A 12,256-nucleotide genomic window follows, 5' to 3' on the forward strand; every position below is an offset into this window, starting at 1 on the left:
AAGAGCAGGTATATGTTTGAAGAAAAACAAAGTAGGACATTTTCCACCTTTAGTCACAGGATGTTAATTGAACTCTGGCAAATGTTTAAAGATATTCTCAAAATGTTCAAGAAAGAATTAAAACCAGTTGGGGCTGAGAAAAAGAAACAATCCATCCTTCCTCCCCCTTCCTCTCCCCCCAAACATCTGTTCCAAACTTATACTCCAAAAACCACAGCGAAGAACAGTCATAATTAATGTTATTTTGGCTTTTTAGTTGCTAGGCCTGCATTCTGAGGTTAGAAATACAAAAATACAAGTTCAGGGCACTATTACTGTACTTAAGGACTCTCTTGATGCACATAACAAAAAGGCAGTTTTTCTTTTCTCTTCTTTTCCCCCTTTTTCATAAAAAAGAAGGAGAAACCAGAAACGGTATCAGGAAACAGTTTCATGTTTAAGATAAAGGATTACAATAAAAAGTACCTACATAAATGAACTACAGTTTATGAACCTATGAAAATACATTTGAGATGTATTTTATAACATTGGGTTAAACATGCTTTACAGCTGTACAAAAGCTATTCAGCCACTTACAGTACAGGCCATAAAACTGCTAATGCACACAATCCTTATCCACCCCAATGGCTGTGTGCTTTGCCTTCATCAGCGCACAAACCCAGCAAGGACGCACCGAACTACAACTACAACCAGGCTCCAATCCAAGGAATGGCTATCACTGTGCAGGTAGCACTCACTACACGAGGAGCACCACTGATTTCAGCAGGATTCAGCTACATGGGGGTTTCCAAGATGCTTCTGGACCGGACCTTAGACCCTTACATGTGAACGGGCTGAATCATGGCAAAGGGATCCTGTGGCAGGCTGCCCATGGAGGACCAGGGTGTGGCGGAGCTGTGGAGACCCAGGGCAGCTCAGCGTTCTGTCAGCAGCTTCGGGCCAAGGGAATTTCATGCTTATGAGCCCCAGGAGGGTTACAAACCCCCGACCAGCAACAAGGGAGGCAATGGCAGATTCTCCACTTCAATGCACTGAAGGGCAGGAGGATTAATTTTGCATGAAAATATACTTAACGCTTCTCTCTGTCTGCTTTTAAATGCTCTGACCATCTAGATTTAAGAAACTCCATCGGTATAATTTGAAAGATAGCCCTAATGACAATACTTGGAATTACGAGTAAGGACTAAAATGGCTATTGATTACTGAGCCAGAATCAAGGCTTTTGTCATCCTGCCTACCCAGAAAATCTACAGGAAAGATCTGTTATGTTTTTTAATTAATTCTACTTTGTGTTTCTGAGAAAGACAAGGCCAAACATAAGAACACATTCAGTGGGCAGTCGTGTCCCCTCCCTCTTTTTAAAAAAAAAGATTCTGATAAAATAAAATCTGCACTGGGCCTAGCATACTGTCACAAACCTTTCCTTGAGGCTATCACTGTTTCAATCAGGTGTACAAAACATGTTAGCAGGTGTGAGTTGTTTCAGATGATATATCACTGGGCTGAAGTTGAAAAGAAAGTACTTTTCAAGTTGTTATTTTCCGTTGCTCCTTGGCTTCTTGTATCCCTTTGGCATCAGAGGCAAAAGTGCTGAGAAACTGCTGTGAATGATGCTGTCTGACTATATATGGAAAAACCTTACAAGAGGGAGCCTATGCTAGCATGGACAAAGCACCAGCCTTCATCTTCAGCAAGAATTAGGGTGGTGTCTTTCACCTGCTAGGCCACAAGTGCTAAAAAGACAAGAGAATATGTAGTTTTGGGGGTCAGCAAATGTTTCATAGCCTATAGCTCACTTGGTAATACCTGAGAGCTACAAACAACCCTGTTTTTCCTAGAATTTTACATCATTTTGATGATCATGTACTGGGTCACATCGACTCACAATACACCATTTCCCCTGTGAAATAAACCTCTCTGTGTTTTAAGTCATTGAGTGTGAAATGGCATGTTAGTCCTTGCTTTTTTTCTGCTTCTGATTTGCTTTGGCTACGGTGCAAGGAAAACTCAAACATTTGCTTAAGTTTCACCATCTTCAGCACACTGAAGTGCTGGCCTAAATAAGTATGCTTTTTTTTCTGCTAGGCACTGTAAAAACTCTTTGAAAACCGTAACTGCTTTCAGTATGCAGACATACAGTGCTAGTATAGCTAAAATGATTTTTTCAGTTCTTGAGGCACTACAATGGTACAACCGAATCCCGTTTAATCTCACAGTGTAATATTTTTTTATATATATATATGTGCATATATGTATACACAATTTAAATAAGCACCTAGAAGTTCCATGTGCCCAACTACAGTTTCCACCTTTCTGAAAAACATTTGTGCTTTCAGTTAGTAATTTTCAAGGTAATTAGCAGATTACTTATAAAGTTAAACAGTAAAAAAAATAAAATAAAAAAATCCTTCCACCAATTGGCCCTTGCAGTATAAACACACAAACATGAATGCCGTCATTGTTACCCAGAACCACTGAAGTTCCTTTTTGAGTGTCAAGCTATTCCTACATTAAACCAGTTATGCCACAAGCTGTGAAAGGCAGGCACAATGTGCTTTCTAAAAAATGTGTATTTTTTGCACATTTGGAGGAAGACAGGTCCATGTACACTGGGTGCGTTTCTACACTAAAAAAACATATCACAAATTAACACAGAGATAATCTTTACTTTAACCTTATTGTACGTTTTTTGTTCTTGACCCTGTTAAAAATGGTTTGCCAGGTTAGACTACTACGATGGGGATTATAAAACAGTTCCTGTGCTTGGAAGTACTTTAAATCTACAAGCCATGTTTCTATTGCTGCTTTGTAGCTCAAAAACCAAAACTAGTGATGATTTTATGAGTTGCTATAGTCTAGACAACTCGGTTACTTTTCAATGAAATTGTTCCTTGGGGAGAGTACTGTGAAAATTCCCATACAATTAATTACAGGTATGTGCAGCTACAATGCAATTCTACAGCACAGTAGCTTTACAATTGCCAGTGCAATTTATGTCTGTATCAAACAAGAATGCTCTGAAGGGGCTGGGACGATGAAGTACAACAAACAGGAGGTTGCGTGTAAAGCCACCTGTAGTGAGTGAGATGAAATGAGATGAGATGAGATAAATAAAATGAAATATTACATTTTTTATATGCCTTCTCCTCTGGCAAGATTCAGAGTTCTACTGGCAAGCACAAAATCTGACAACCAAGTCAATCTCCCCAGAACATATTATTATAGCAAACTGGGCTCAACACATTTTTACTGCCAAGTTAAAGAGCAAATGAGAAATTTAACAGAATTATAAGGGAAATGCACCCAATAAAGCATGAAAAGGAAGAACAACAGAAAATGCAGAGGAAAGCTACGAGAAGAAAAAAAAAGCCTTCACGTATTTTCCCCTCACAGCACAGCCCTTTTTTCCCCCATCAGCTATTTTTACCTGTCTTACTTTCCTCTATATACACTTACAAACGGTCTTTAAATTTTAAAAGTAATTTCAATTGATACAAGCACCACTTAAAAATATTTAATTTTGTGAATGTAGTATAGGCCTTTTTGTACTTAGGTTATAAGTTAGTTTAGGATGGAGTTAAAAAAAGGACTAAGCAGGGGAGGTTATCGTGATATGTGTCCTTGTGAAAACCATAGAAAAGGTTAGTTAAAGGAAAATCCCCATCATTTTGCTCCATCTTTACAAGGTAACAGCCTTGGTCAGTGGGAACGCCAAACTCCTGAAAAAGTAAGATGCTCATGCGTTGTGTTAGCTTGTCTAGCACAGCCCTGCAGGAATACTCCAGGATCCGTAACCCAAAGCTACAGGACTTTGAAAGAACTGTAGTCACACGCTGGGGGCCCTGTGCTCCTTGCAAACACTGAACCAACACTCCTCCCTCACCTGGTCTATCCACACTGAAAGAGGTGGCCTTTGGGGAGTCCCAAACCCACTGTAAAACAAACCAGATAACTCCCGTAAAGCAAACAGGGGCTGGGTTTGCAGAGTCCCTAAAGACTCCAGTTTTGCCTAGGAGACAAAAAAAAAGGGCACCATGGCCTCCCTTGTAAGAGAAATAGCCATCAAGCCTGGGCCAACTCTCATCCTTCTTTTAGGGTCCAGCCAAACTGCAGAGCAGGTACCCAGGTAATCACACACCTAGATTTCAAGAAATGGCATGTAACAAAATGGTACAAAGGAGGAAAACCAAGATAGTCTTTGGTAGATCAAAGATAAAAATGAAATAACTTAAGTAGAAAAGTTCTGTCTGTAAACACTGGTCCTGTTTAGATTTCTTAGGCAAAATCTCTCTCCCTTTTCCTTTCTGCACACCTGTTCCACTTCCCCTCCTGACCCTCAGCAACACCTTGGTGCTAGAGTCCCCTCCACGCTCCTACAGGACGTTATTGTTTATCTCCAATGGTAAATATGAGAAACTAATCTGTCACTGGAAGTTACTTTTACTTATTGCCACTTCTTTATCAGAATTCCGTGAAGACTGATCAAGAAAACAGGAGCAACGGGAGTTACAGCAGTCTGTCTGTGGTCCCTCAGCAGAAGAGGCCTCCAGCCGCTTCAGGAGATCAAGGCACAGCTGCTTCCATACAATCTATGTGTACTTGGAAATCACTGAGCCACCAATTTGTGCAGGTTTGACTAAGATAAGGTTCTTGATCTTCATGATAATTTCAAGCTGTTTGATTTGGGGCTGTAAGTTAGTAATTACTATTTGCCATGCAGTCAGGCCCTAGATATGACAACAGCACTGTTGCTGCGCATGCAACATGAGATCATCTTTGCTCCACAGATCCTCCAAGCTTAAGTTTCAGTATGTTCTGGGAATGTAATTCTTTTGGTTTGGTTTGGTTTTGTCTATGAGTGACCAATATAATACATACTCTTGGTTCTCTAAGGAACCCAGACGGCCACTTAACAGCAGATGACTGCTAGAAAAAAGAGATCCATTTCTGAAGCACTTAGCCAAGCACAGTGACGAGCACTTGAGCATTTTTCACTCTGGATTACCAGAAGAAAGAGCTGAATATGTATGAGGTTAAAGCCTGGCTCCCTAGAAGGGGAATGTGGCATCTAGCTCTGAAAAAACAATGTCTTTTAGCTGTTGCTGGGAAGAAATCCCACCTGTGCTAAGAAAACCCCTATAGGAAATAATTGCACTTTTACTTATTATTTTTCATTGTTATTGGAAACCACCTACTATAGCTTTATTCCTTAAGGCAGAAACTAGAAACTACCACAGATTTTACTTATTATTCATGCTCAGTCACGACCTCAGCCAAAAGCTCATGTTAAAATCTCATACCATGTCTAAGCACACACATATATTATAGTTAACTCATATGTTGATCAACTGTTTTGCACAATGCCATTCATTATTTTTTTAATTATTATTTATGTATTTATTTTTTACAAGAACACCCATAAGGCTGTGTTAGAATAGGTGCCTCAGACTGCTAAATGCTGGGCAAACATATGTCTATATTAATTAGCATGCGGGATTAATATAGGCCCCCAAACCTGCAATTAGATGAAACCCTTTTGGCTCCAGCAATTATAAAGAAAGTTCTCTTTCGTCATCTGCACAGAAATGTGAAATCCTGGCACCACTGAAGTCCCTCAGAGGCAAGTTTTGCCACAGACCACAATACAGTTGCCTCAAGATATTTTATCATAGATTTTATCGTACCTTGCAGGCCTGAAGTATCGAATGCATTCAGACAAACTTTCATTATGTTGGAGAACAGAATTTGGTCTTCATTTTGTTGAGTATGGCTTAGTTATTTGCCCATACTGTTTATACAAGAGTGGGTCTATATATCTAATTTTTAATAAAAACATAGCATACAAGTTCTTCAGTCTCTGCACAGGCAATTAAGCAAGTAGAAACTTCTGTCAATCTGAACAACTAATGAGATGGTTCCTCAGACATCTGAAAGTGTGTTTTTTCAAGCTGCAGTAGAACTTGGGTTGATTCGTGCTTTACTATGCTAGACACCCCATAAGTCAAACACACAAAAATGTAGCACTCTCAGGCTACTTCTCAGCAACGATTTAATAAAAAAGCCCTGGGATTTGATTTGATATTTCTACTTTTCATTATTTGTTCAATTGCATCTGCATGATACTACGCTACATTAACATAAGGTGTAATAACTAAACCTGAGCATTTACAATATATTAACGCAGGTGAAGAGTTTTTGAAGTGAATGGCTTAATTTAGGCTTTTGTGCATGCATACATTCTCAAGCTTGCAACTCTGCCAAGTGCAGAATACTTCATTCCAGTCTGACAAAAGACTTGTTATGTTCTCAAAGTCAGGCGTTCACCTCCTCAGTATTAGGTGCTTAACATTAATCATGTGCTTAAGTGCACATGACCTGAATTTGTAGTGTGATTTTCAAAAAGCCATCGTGTACTTGTTTCCACTGACTTGTCCTGACTCCCAAGTCTAATTTCAAGCACTTTAAAATCTTAATCAAAGAATATTTTGCAGTGCACTACCCTTAAAAAAAGAATCCCGCCACGAAAGAGCAAGCTCTCTCTAGCCATAGCAGTACTGAGCCAATCTACATTGCCCAATGAAAAAGCTGTTGCAGATTATCAAATGAATAGCAGATTTAATGGTTCATAGTCTACTCTGATTCAATCCAACATAGAGTTCAGAAATGCCACCTGGTGACAGAAGTGAAAGAGATTCTGATATAAATAGCAGTTCTGCTACAAATTCAGAGCAATTTGGCTACGTAATAATAGCATATCCATAAACAAAAAAAGTTTGAGCACCTAAACTCCTTCTCTCAGTCCTCATTCATTTGGGAGGGGGCACATCCTGTTATTTTACATTTCTACTGTCCACTTTAAACTTACAAAGTAGCTTAGCTGAGCAGATCTCTTTTTCTTGCTGGATTCTGTTTAACATGCTGCTACAGCACTCTGCATAACAGCTGTCTGTGCCATATGATTACTTCATTGTTGAAAGCATAACATATGGAAACTGTACTGAAATGTTAGCTGCTTTGATACCTACGAAGAGGAATAAGCTTTTGCATTACAACAAGACAACGCATTTTTTAAACAACTTATAGTAACAAAAATTAAACACACATTTAGAATCTAAACCATACTAGTTTCCAGCATGACTGTTACTCTATTTCAATGCCCAATTCCAATGGCTGGTTACTATTGTGTTTTTGATTGCTATTACCAGCAAACAATGGGTGGTTTTCTTTCAACTTTTGCATTCTTGGGAAAAAAAGGGAATAGACTCAAGAGAAGGCCCTTGGGATTCCTTCAGGAGTTATCCATAAAGGCAAATGCTATACAGCAGAATTATAAGAACGATATCTCATGTCATTGACATAACATGACTTGGGATAACAAGGTTTATTGGCAAAACTCATAAACTGCCATACCGTGCTTTGCTTCCCAAAACCAAACCAGAGAAGTCCTTAATGGACCAGAAGCAAGGTGGATCCTTACAGATTCATTTCCAAGTCCCAACTGCCTTTGGCAGGAGCAGAAAGGAGATCTTCAGCAGACTTCCCACCCCTGTAAATTAGTCACCCATAGAGGGAACAATGAAGCTCTAAATTATTTCATCAGTAGCAAGAACCCTTGTTAACACAAGAACGAAGCTGTAATTTTTCGGTCACTGTTTGCCAGTAGTTGCACTTGAATCCTGAACAAAATCCAGCTGAATAAGGTTAATAGTCTGAGTTATAAGAATCTATTAATTTTATTGAATAAAAGTGTACATATATATGATTTTAATCTTAGAAGATACTCCCTAATAACGTAAATGGGATACAATTCTCTCTAATTTAGTTAACTAAACCTACAACATATACAAATATATTTAAAATCATTGGAGATATTTAAGAATGCAGTCACACTAGGTATCAAAAGTACTTCTAATTATACCAGGCTCTGAAAATACACACTAGGTGAAGACTGATTTTTTTTGACTGAAAATATATTGAATTTCACCTTGTCTTTAAATCACATATTATATAAAGTCATGGTGCACCACTAGTATGACTTATTAGAAAAAAATTGGCCCATTTCACATGATATGTTCTAACTGGTTGAAACAGTGCAGCTTTATGAATACTGACACAGCTACAAAGTGGTCTAGACTTCAGTTCAAGAATACACTCTATGTATCTAAAAAAACTACTCAGTCACTATAGATCTACTAGATCATCATTCAAATAGTATCCTCAGATGGTAAATGTAATGGTTTCTACATCAATAGTACTAACTTGAAAGCCTCAGTCATAGTTTTTTTTAAAGTCTTATAATATTGCTGTACTGAATTTTTAGCTATATTTGATTACAGTATCACTGTTTAGATCTTAGATTCCTTAAAGGTTAAAGCCAATCCTGCACAGTATTTTTTAGTCCAAATTAAAATTAATTATTACTTTCATGTTTTACTAGAAAGAAAAAAAAAAGAGACTGAAAAGTCAGGTATTTTCTATGGGTAGAAAATGGGGTCACTTCTGTAAATATTGAGACTGGGCTAGTGGAAATTTCAAGGAAGTTTGCCATATTAAGGAAAGGTAAAATCTTTCAAATGTAGTCAATCAAAAATGACCGCACAAATATGACTCCCCAGAAAGGCATTTATCCTAGTTAATAAGATAAACCAACAGTTAGTCACCTACTTAAATGACAGCTGCAAATCAAAATGGGACTTGCCAATTCTCTCATGGGGTCAGCTACGACCACCCATGAGAACTTCCCTCTTTCATCTCTTTTACAAGTGGAAGGACTGACAGAAGGCCACAGCTATTCCAGCCAACCATAGCATCCTCAATGCTCACTGCCAGGACTGGCTGCCATCCGCTGCCCAACACGATCAGGCAGTAAGTAGGTTTATAAACCTATTAAAACAGCATAAATGTTATAACTTATAATCTATTAAAATCAAAATAAACAGGAAAGGAAGTCTGAGCCAGTTTCTTCAGTGCAAAATGTAATGCTAATTATGAGGTTTTAAAATATTTCAGCTTTTTTTGGGGGGTGGGCAAGATTTAGGGTTGAGCCATTAAAAAACCAGTTGGTAGTATTAAACTCTTGCTTTAGGATTTATAAGAAGGGCAAAAATTCATTCCAGGCTGAAATTTACTATCCCAGGCCTGGAATCATTAAAAAAAAAAAAAAAAAAAAGGTCATAAATATGGAAGAAAAAACAAACAAACACAAAACAGTGGTTTCAGATTATTTTTGGCACTCCTTCAATGCAAAAGTGGCTTTACTTTTTTTAATTTGTTTTTAAAGTCTGAGACTTATTACTATGAATTACTTCTGTAACTAAAATTGGAACCAGGTTATTTTAATAATGAATTACCAATAAGTTACTATCACTGAATCTTTTTTAAAGCTTTTCAGTATGAAGAGATATCATAGTTTTCAAAGGAATGTCAATGCTCTGACTTACACTCAAAAGCCAGGAAGTTAGGAGTGGAAATTTCATCTGTGAGCCACACAGATGTATGAAAACATTTAAAAAATTAACAGCGTATGTTAAAGATGCAATGTCAGCCCCATTTTTATCCATAACTAGACTTCATTAGTTCTGTGGGTTTAAAATTGACATTCAAAAATAAAGGCAACAGAAGTTTTTGTGACTTAATTGAGTGCTCCTTAAATAAAGAGATATTTCAATGTTTGCAGACTGTTAACATCTTTCCAAAATAAGCTATGTGTTGGTGCTACTTAGCTATACTTCCCTATCACTCTAAGGAGTCTGTATTGCTGATGGAAGCCATTTCTTTTGCTAAATCCTGCCTGCGAACTCTAAGAAGAGCATTTAAGACTACTAAACAAAGTCTCCCAGGAGACACCATTGTTAAAACAAAAACTGGAATAAATTTTTAAAGTGAAATTTCTGCAATCACTAGAGGATGCAGGTCTTAAGAAGAAGAGAAAACTTGTTATAGGAGAGGGAACAAAAAGCCAAATGTAAGCAGAGAGCACATGCCAGTCACCCCTGAGGGAACAGAGGAGAGGTATAGAAAATTAATTGCTGCATTTCTACTTCCCACCAAAACCACAAATGGGCCGTTTCAGGGGACTAACACATACAGAGTCTGCAGATAAATACATGTCTACCTCATTACCTGAGAAGAGCCTTAAAGAGCACACTTCTTTGCTGAATATTTCTGCTTCTACATAAATAATCTCATTTACGCAGAAGAAGGTGCTATATATATATGCATGCAACATTTGCAGCATGTATGTGTGTCAGCTTGGAAGCTGCTCAGCTCTGTCTGTGAATTTGGCCTGTAGTCTTTTGGCACAGATTTTTACTGCAAAACTTAACAAACATTCTCTGCAGCCAAACCACCATGAACTGTTTCTTATCAAATTTCACAAGCTAAGTGGGTTTGAGTCTGGTCAATACATGGATGAGAGATCATTATATGAAATTACACTCTGTTGAAAAATGAAATTAAAAATGAAAAACAGTAGCTTAACAGCATCAGGAAATGGAAGGACTTAGCTGTAAGGATGTGCACAAAGGTGACTGGGATTCAGGTAGCTGCTAGCTTCACCCAAGATAAGACTACCACACCTAGGAAAGCCAAGATGAGCAGCATACCTAATAGGAGGACACTACATGGAAAATAGGACCCAAAAGATTAGTGAGGTTCCTGCTTTCCACCTTGAACAAGAATGGCAAACAGCCATATAGCACAGACACTCTCTGCTGAGGGACATGCATATTTGTATGCCATCTCAGCAGCCTGTAAGGCATGCTTTCTCTCTGGCATCTAAAGCATCACCATCTTGGAGTTACACCTTGTGCAGCAACAGTAATGCCAGGCACACTGCTTATGTTTGGTACCCTAACAAACTATCAAACAACTGAGATGGGTGTTAATAAAAGAGAAACTGCCATTCTGAATTTATTAATAGATTGGGTCAAAGCAATCCCATTTTATTTTTGACAAAGTATAGGTCTAAAGGAGGATGAGGACAATGATTGCATTTGGATTATAACAAATACTTAACATCAACCCAGATGATGCCCTTTCAGGCAACCTAAGGAAAAACAGCCTCTTTGTTTTCTTAAGTTACCACAACATACATGTTTACCTGTATTCAAAGACGAGTTAACAAGAGTTTGCTCGGAGTACAAATCAAACAGGATCGCACAGAAGGAATACAGCAATATTCTTCATTCTCACTGGATGCAGTGGTGGGTATGCCTGTAGGGCTTGAAAGTTGTGTAGGCACTGCGAGGCTGAAATGCAGGACGATTTACATACTCTAAATTGTCTCCCTGAAACAGATCTTGCCTAACTACCCTTGGTTTTATCATCTTGTTAGTCAATTGCCATATATACTTGCACTTGAGGGAAAAAGATGTGCGTTAGCCAATAACAGACATGTGAGCTGCCTATCTAAATTTAGTCTGCTGGCCTTCCTGGGCTCCCTCTGCAGGCACTGCACGACAGAAAGAGAAACTCAGCCACGGCGTGACTCTGAGCACCTCATCTATGTAAGTTAATTTTGTAGTTATCAGAAAAATCTCAATGCTTATTTTAGGTCCAGAAAACCATTTAAGATGACAAAAATGGAAATTCTGGGCTGAGGCTGCTGAAATGCAATTCAGTTGATAGTTAATAAAAAAAACCAAACAAACCAAAAACTTCAAGAAAGAATATATATTTTTTGCTACCAGGCTATTACAAACCCTAACCTTGGAACAGGGCTCCACCGAGGAACTTGGAACAGAGGGTGGAGAAAGTGGAAGCTGGTATTATTTATAACCTGCCAGCCAGGACTCCCAGAAACTCAAGTTAGCCAAAACAGGCTCATTCTCCTAACTACAGGTAAAACAGCATTCTGAGTAACTTAAAAAGTTTGAAAAATATATAAATAATAAAAATTTATAAAGTATTTCAGTAGACAGATGCTGGCTTTTTTTCTTTAGTATTTGATGGAACAGGTTTCAGAGTACATCACTAACCAGTGTCGCTTACAGATGTGCAAAGTTATACTACCTGACCACATCATGAATTAGCTTTATCAGGAGAAGCTGTACAAAAAGTAAACCAAAAGAAAGCAGAAATTCTTTGACATCTGTAGGATGTCAAGGAAATGAATCAATTTCTTTCAAATAGGAGATAATTAAGAAAATCTTCTAAAATTTTGTGAATTACATTAGGACTTATCATTTAACTGTTTTCAACATGCTTCCATTTTTCATATTCAGGGACATACTAAACAACCAATTCATTTCAGAAC

General features: G+C 38.0%; 1 protein-coding gene across 1 annotated transcript in view; it reads right to left on the reverse strand.

Moving 5' to 3' along the window:
* JAZF1 (JAZF zinc finger 1) overlaps nucleotides 1–12,256 on the reverse strand; it is a 200,120-nt gene that overhangs the window by 17,957 nt on the left and 169,907 nt on the right. The window lies entirely within an intron of this gene.

The sequence above is a fragment of the Buteo buteo genome, chromosome 2, assembly GCF_964188355.1.
Source record: "Buteo buteo chromosome 2, bButBut1.hap1.1, whole genome shotgun sequence".
Lineage (NCBI taxonomy): Eukaryota > Metazoa > Chordata > Aves > Accipitriformes > Accipitridae > Buteo > Buteo buteo.